Here is an 8,410-nt window from a genome sequence, read left to right as displayed (position 1 = left end):
TGGTGTTCAGCGTGTTCAAGGACTAGAATATAAGGGAATATAAGGGGTATATTGTCTGGAGCAGACAGACACAGGACACAAGTATCAAATCAGACATCAGATCGTGAAGGCAGTTGTGGGTTAAATTAGGATCCCTCCACTTGATCTATTGAGGTATAATTGACAAAATTGAAATATATTTAATGTGTACAATATTATGATTTGGTAAGTATATACATTGAAATGATTACTACAGCCTATCACCTCACAATTACCATTTTTTTTTTTTTTTTTGGGTGAGAATGCTTAGGATCTACTCTCAGCAAATTTCAAGTATTTAATGCGGTATTTTTAACTATAGTGACCATACTGTACATTAGATCCTCCTAATATTCTTAAGAATATTCTTTTTCTAAATTGTATTATGTTAATCACGATACATTACATCATTAGTTTTTGAATGTAGTGTTCCATGATTCATTGTTTGTGTATAACACCCAGTGCTCCATGCAATATGTGCCCTCTTTAATACCCATCACCAGGCTAACCCATCCCCCCACCCCCTCCCCTCTAGAACCCTCAGTTTGTTTCTCAGAGTCCATCCTCTCTCATGGTTCATCTCCCCCTCCTATTTCCCCACCTTCATTTTTCCCTTCCTACTATCTTCTTTTTAACATATAAGGTATTATTTGTTTCAGAGGTACAGGTCTGTGATTCAAGTCTTGCACAATTCACAGCGCTCACCGTAGCACATACCCTCCCCAATGTCTATCACCCAGCCACCCCATCCCTCCCACCCCCCCACCACTCCAGCAACCCTCAGTTTGTTTCCTGAGATTAAGAATTCCTCATATCAGTGAGATCATATGATACATGTCTTTCTCTGATAGACTTATTTTGCTTAGTGTAATACCCTCTAGTTCCATCCATGTCTTTGCAAATGGTAAGATTTCATTACTTTTGATGGCTGCATAATATTCCATTGTGTATATATACCACCTCTTCTTTATCCATTCATCTGTCGATGGACATCTTGGCTCTTTCCACGGTTTGGCTGTTGTGGACATTGCTGCTATAAACATTGGGGTGCACGTACCCCTTCGGATCCCTACATTTGTATCTTTGGGGTAAATACCCAGTTGTGCAATTGCTGGGTTGTAGGGTAGCTCTATTTTGAACTTTTTGAGGAGCCTCCATACTGTTTTCTAGAGTGGCTGCATCAGCTTGCATTTCCACCAACAGTGTAGGAGGGTTTCCCTTTCTCCGCATCCCCGCCAACATCTGTCGTTTCCTGACTTGTTAATTTTAGCCATTCTGACTGGTGTGAGATGGAATCTCACTGAGATTTTGATTTGGATTTCCCTGATGCCGAGCAATGTTGAGCACTTTTTCATGTATCTGTTGGCCATTTGGATGTCTTCTTTGGAAAAATGTCTGTTCATGTCAAGAATTAATATTCTTGGGCACCGGGGTGGCTCAGTTGTTAAGCGTCTGCCTTTGGCTCAGCTCATGATCCCAGGGTCCTGGGATCGAGCCCCGCATTGGGCTCCCTGCTTGGCGGGAAGCCTGCTTCTCCCTCTCACACTCCCCCTGCTTGTGTTCCTGCTCTCACTGTCTCTCTCTCTGTCAAATAAAGAAATAAAATCTTAAAAAAAGATTTAGTGTTCTTAATTGTATAGTGTCAGTTCTACTAGATCTGTAATTGATATCCCTGGTAACTCATTTTCTCTTGGATTTTCTGACGCTGGACATTGAGAAAGCCATTGGGTTTGGTTGCATACTTATTCTAGGTACTGAGAAAGAAGGCTGCTCTAATTATAGTCACTCATCAACTCTAAGATGCCATCGTCTGTAAGATGTGCCAGTATTTTTGTTGCATTAGAAAAGAAAACACACTGCAAATAAATGCTTTTAAAAATAGAATTTTATTTCATACTGATGGGAGAAGTCTTTTAGATTTCCTTGCTCCCTCCCTCCCTCCCTTCCTTCCTTTGTAGTTGGGGGTGGGCAGAGAGAATCCTCAAGTGGACTCCATGCTCAGCAGGAAGCCCTATTTGGGGCTCAATCTTAGGACCCTGAGATCATGACCTGAGCCGAAATCAAGATTCTGACGCTTAACCAACTGAAGCACCTAGGTGCCCCATAGACACACTTCTTAAAAGAGTATTTTACTTGTCACTAGGATTTTCTCACTCTACTGCTGCAGATATTGGTGTTGAAGCTTTCCTGATCTTACCAGAAGGTGTCACAGGAAGGTTTTTAGATGCCAATCAGAGTCTAAATTCTGTCCTCCAAAGGCCCTTAATTGGTTTATTGATGGAAACATCCAGGAGTTGCAGTCATTTGGTCCTCTCACCAGTAATAACGACCACATGTGTGGACGCACTGTGGAGGGTAACTACAGCATGACTGCAACACAGTGGACAGCCACAGCGGGACACCAGGGATGACAAGAAGCCAATTTCAGAGATGTTAAAATTTGAAGAGTGTGCCAATTTCTTCCCAATGAAGAAATACAGAAAGTGAAAGGGTAGTTTCTCAGGCTGCTGCAGATTGAGTGTTTCTTGTATGTATATAATTTACTTTGCTTACCAAACATTCGAGTCTTTTTCTTGCAGACTGTGATACCAGGAAGGCGTCCTACATTGCAGACTTTCATATTGCAGTTTCTAGAAAGATGAGTTGTAGAGGCCGTATGTGCTAACATGTACCTAGCACTTGGTATACACTTGATACTGTTGTAAGTACTTTGCTAATATTAACTCTCATCCTCCTTACAGCCACCTGGAGAGGTAAATATATTATTATTATTATTTTCATTTTACAGGTGTAGAAACAGAGGAATAGAAAATAAGTTGGTCAATATTAACAAAACTAGTAAGTGGCAGAATTTAGATTCCAACCAAGGGAGTCTGGTTCTTGAATCTGCGCTTTGTATAAATGAGTCATCGATACAAGAAAATGAGCATTCGCAAATCAGTTTATCAGTAAATATGACTATTCCACAACATCTGACGTGGCTTTCAGTTCTAAGTTTTGTTTCTAGAGTAAGTCCTACCTTTGCTCCTGTCTCTGGATTTGTGTTTAATTCCTTCCTGAGCAAAATAACTTTCTGTGAACAGTGTGGGAACTAGGTGTAGGGTTTCTCAACTTTGGCACTATTGACATTTCAAGTTGAATGATTCTCATTGTGAGGGGCTCTTTGTGCATTGCAGGAGTTTTAGCAGCATCCTGGCCTCCTCCCAGTAAATGCCAGAAGCCCCCCTAGTCATGGCAACTGAAATGTCTCAAGATCTTGCCAACTGCCCATTAGGGTCAGGATCACCCTTGATGGAGAACCCCTGTATTGGAGGTATAGTCAGTGCAGGTTAGCTTTTGTGGATGAGCTAAGAGATAAAGGACTTCTTTTCCTTGTGTATATGGTTCTAACTCTATAATGACTGGGTAGAAGAGAAGTGTTTATATAATCCACACAAGTATGTCTTGTTCGTATGGATTTCACCAGAGTGAAGAACAGAAAAGAGGTGAATTATGATTCATGCTGGCAGATGGAGGAATGAGTAGAGGCCTGGCTAACATTTTCCTGCTGGACTTATATCATATTTGAACAGAGGACTTTTTCATTAATATTGGAGTTTGAAAAAGGGTTTCTAAACACATTAGAATAAGAGAATTGATTAAAGACAACTAGGTACATTATTGTTTTTATGCTAGTCTCATGAAAGAATATATGTTGGTAACCTTATTGATAAAACACTGCTTAATAAAGATAGTATATATTAGAAGCTATTAAGTGTGTCTTATTTTCAAGCATTTATATTATTTTCAAGCATTTAGATATTTAAAATAACCTAAGGTCAGAGAACAAGAAAAGATATAATTAAAGGGGGGTGTCATGGTGAGCTGTCCTAATAGGAAGCTGTCTCCATGTTACAATTTAAGAACTTAGCCTTTGGAGTTGGAATCTGTATAGTCAAATTCTGATTCTACTTCTTACTACATAAGAACGCTTGGGAAAGTTACTTAACCTTTCTTAATATGTGTAATCAAGATGATAATGACTACCTCCCTCCATAGTGCCATGGAGAATTACATAAAATAACCATGTAAATGCTTAGTTTCTGACATATAATATCACATCCATACACATTAAATAAATGTTACCATTGACTGAGAAATGGGTGTCTTCAGCTTCAAATGGGTTGGAGGAAATAGACTAGATTTCATATCTCATGCCTAATTACTTAATATCATTCCATCTGTCATATCATTGGCCTAAATCTAGGCTCCTCTCTCACACCCTGCTGCCATGAATGGCTTGTACTAAAAATATTAATTAAATGGTTTACTTTTTCAGTTGGAATCTTTTCTAAACTCTTCTTTTGAGGTTTTAAGTACTTTCATGATCTGGCCCTTTCCTATCTTTTCATCATTATTTAGATTTACCTTCCAAAATATATTCTTTTTTCTAGGCAGTCCTATTTCCTTACTGTCACAAAAACAAGTACACTGCACTCATGTCCTTGCCCAGGCCTTTCCTTTTCTCAAATGATCTTCCTTGTTTTTCTTCCATACATCTCTGTGATATCCAATATGTACATTCATTCATTTCAAGTCCCACTTTTCTCCTGAAGATTCAGCCTCTGCTATTATAGATCTCATTTCTAAGTGAGAGTGTATGTGAACGTTGTTTACATGTATATAGTGTCTATAGGTCCATTCAGATTTTTTTCAACTTTTCGTTAGTTCAATCTGTAATTTTTTTTTTGAGGAATTTGTCTACTACACCTAAATTTTCAAATTTACTGGCATAAAGTTGTTAATAATCTCTCATCTTTTAAATCTTTGTTGCATGTATGGTTTTCATTGCTAATATTGGGATCTTTCCCCCTTTTTTTCCTAGCTTAGTGTTGCCAGAAGTGTGTTCATGTTTTTAGTCCTTGAAGAAACAATTTTGGGCTTCATTTATCCTTTCTAATGCCTTACCTTTAGTATTTCCTTTCTTCTGTTCTCTTCGGGCTTATTCTGCTAATTTGTTAAGTTAGACGCTTAACTCATTAATTTTTAGCATTTTTTCTTTTCCTTTTTTTTTTTTTTTAAAGATTTTGAGAGTGAGCGAGAGAGAGAGAGAGAAAGCGTGAGCAGGGGGAGGGGCAGAGGGAGAGAGGCTCTCAAGCAGACTCCTTGCTGAGCACAGAGCCCGATGTGGGGCTCGATTCCACAACACTGAGATCATGACCTGAGCTGAAATCAAGAGTCAGATGCTCAACCACTGAGCCAGCCAGGTGCCCCAACATTTTTTCTTTGCTAATGCTAGCATATAAGTATATAAATTTCTGTCTACCACTTTACTTGAATTGTACAAGAGTGTGTGTGTGTATCTACATACAATTTAAATATCATTTTAGTATTTCCTATATTCCATTATGATTCATTTTCTGACTATTAAGTTATTAGTATTTTCTTTTTTCAAATGTTTTAAAATAATGTCTTTGGTGATTTAATTATAATTTTTATTTGGTCAGAAAGTATCATGTCTAAAATACATATACTTTCAAACCTATTTTATGACCAAGTGTGAGATAAATTTTCATAAATGTGTTTGTGGAAAGTGTGTATGTTCTAGTTTGGGGGTTGGAGTTCTACACAAATCCATTATATAAAACTTTTAAATCATGAATTCAAATCCCTACCCTTTTTGATGTTTTTTTCTGATGGATTAATCACTTACTGAGAAGGAGGTGTTATTTCTCCTGCTGTAATATAAAAATTTGTCAATTTTTTCTTGTAGGTCAGGAGTTTTTGCTTTATATTTTGAAGTTAAATTATTAGGTATATTTCAGTTTAGATCTTTATGTATAACAGGGGAATTGAACATTTTCTCAATAATAATAAGCTTCTAACAATGCTTTTTGCTTTATAATCTCCATCTTCTCTTGGTAATATAGTCATACCACCTTTCTTTGGGTAGCATTTGTATGTATTTCTATCCCTTTAGTGAGAACTTTTCTGTATCCTTCTGTTTCAGGTGCATCTCTTATAAAAAGAACATGTCTTGATTTTTTTGTAAAAATTCTAGTTTCACAAGTGTCTTTCCTCTGGCAAAGTCTATTCAAACTGGTTATAATTACTGATGTATTTGGATTTATTTCTTCTACCTTATTTAGTGCCGTTTGTCTCTTTCCATATATATACACATATATATTTTTAAAGATTTTATTTACTTATTTTAGAGAGCATGAGCAGGGGGAGGGGTAGTGGGGGGAGGGAGAGGGAGAGAGTCTCAAGCAGACTCCGTGCTGAGTGTGGATCTCAATGCAGGGTTCCATCTCATGACCCTGAGACCATGACCTGTGCTGAAACCAAGAGTTGAATGCTTAACCAACTGAGCCACCCAGGCTCCCCTGTCCCTTTCCATATTTTTATTTTTATTTCTCCAAGTTTTTATTTAAATTCCAGTTAACATAACAGTGCAATATTAGTTTCAGGTGTAGAATTTAGTGATTCATCATTTTTATAAAATACCCAGTGCTTATCACAACAAATTCCTTCCTTAATACCCATCACCTATTTAGCACTTCTCCTCTGATAATCATCAGTTTGTTCTCTATAGTTAAGAGTCTGTTTCTTGATTTGCCTCTTTTTTTCCCTCATGTTCATTTGTTTTGTTTCTTAAATTCTGCATGAATGAAATCATATGGTATTTGTCTTTCTCTGACTTATTTCACTTAGCATAATACTCTCTAGCTCTGCCCATGTCATTGCAAATGGCTAGATTTCATTCTTTTTTATGGCTGAGTAATATTCCATTGTGTGTGTGTGTCACACACCACATATACACCATATCTTCTTTATCTTCTTTATCAGTTGATGGACATCTGGGTTCTTTCCATAATTTGGCTATTGTACGTAATGCTGCTATAAACCTGGGGTACATGTATCCTTGCAAGTCATTATTTTTGTATCCTTTGGGTAAATACCTAGTAGTGCAATTGCTGGGTCATAGGGTAGTTCTATTTTTGACTTTTTGAGGAACCTTCATACTGTTTTCCAGAGTGGCTGCACCAGTTTGCATTCCCACCAGCATTGCAGGAGGTTTCCCCTTTCTCCACATCCTCGCCAACACCTGTTGTTTTTTGTGTTGTTGATTTTAGCCATTCTGACAGGTGTGAGGTGATATCTCATTGTACTTTTGATTTGTATTTCCTTAATGATGAATGATGTTGAGCATCTTTTCATGTGTCTGTTGGTCATTTGGATGTCTTCTTTGGAAAAATGTCTATTCATGTCTTCCCAATTTTTAATTGAATTATTTGTTTTTTGGGTGTTGAATTGTATAAGTTCTTTATAGATTTTGGATACTAACCCTTTATCAGATATATCATTTGCAAATATCATCTCCCATTCAGTAGGTTGACTTTTAGTTTTGTTGATTGTTTCCTACACTGTGCAGAAGCCTTTTATTTTGATGTAGTCCCAATAGTTTATTTTTGCTTTTGTTTCCCTTGCCTCAGGAGACATATCTAGAAAGAAGTTGCTATGGCCAATGTCAGAGAGGTTACTGCCTGTGTTCTTCTCTAGGATTTTTATGGTTTCAAGTCTCACATTTAGGACTTTAATCCACTTTGAATTTATTTTTGTGTATGGCCTAAGGAAGTGGTCCAGTTTCAGTCTTTTACATGTTGCTGTCCAGTTTTCTCAGCATCATTTGTTAAAGAGACTCTCTTTTTTTCCATTGGATATTCTTTCTTAAGCCAATATCCCTGATGAACATGGACGCAAAAATTCTCAATAAAATACTAGCAAATTGAATGCAACAATACACAAAAAAAATCATTCACCATGATCAAGTGGGATTTATTCCTGGGCTGCAAGTGTGGTTTGATATTCACAGATCGATCAAAGTAATATACCACGTTAGTAAAAGAAAGGATAAGAACCATATCCTTTTAATAGATGCAGATAAAGCATTTGGCAAAGTACAACATCTATTCATGATAAAAATCCTCAACAAAATAGGTTTAGAGGGAACATACCTTGATATAATAAAGGCCATATACAAAAACCCCACAGCTAATATCCTCAATGGGGAAAAACTGAGAGCTTTTCCTCTACAGCCAGGCACATGACAGGGGTGTCCACTTTCACCATTGTTATTTAACATAGTACTGGAAGTCCTAGCCACAGCAATCAGACAACAAAAAGAAATAAAAGATGTCCAAATCAGCAGGGAAGAAGTCAAACTTACACTATTTGTAGATGACATGATACTCTATATAGAAAACCCTAAAGATTCCACGAAGAAATTGCTAGAACTGATACAGAAATTCAGGAAGCCTGGGTGGCTCAGTCAGTTACGTGTCTGATTTTGACTCAGGTCATGATCTCAGGGTCCTGGGATTGAGCCCCATGTCAGGGACCCCACTCAGCA

Source organism: Zalophus californianus, chromosome 10 (assembly GCF_009762305.2).
Source record: "Zalophus californianus isolate mZalCal1 chromosome 10, mZalCal1.pri.v2, whole genome shotgun sequence".
NCBI classification, from domain to species: Eukaryota; Metazoa; Chordata; class Mammalia; order Carnivora; family Otariidae; genus Zalophus; species Zalophus californianus.
The sequence above is the reverse complement of the archived record's forward strand: the minus strand, read 5'-3'. Positions refer to the sequence as shown.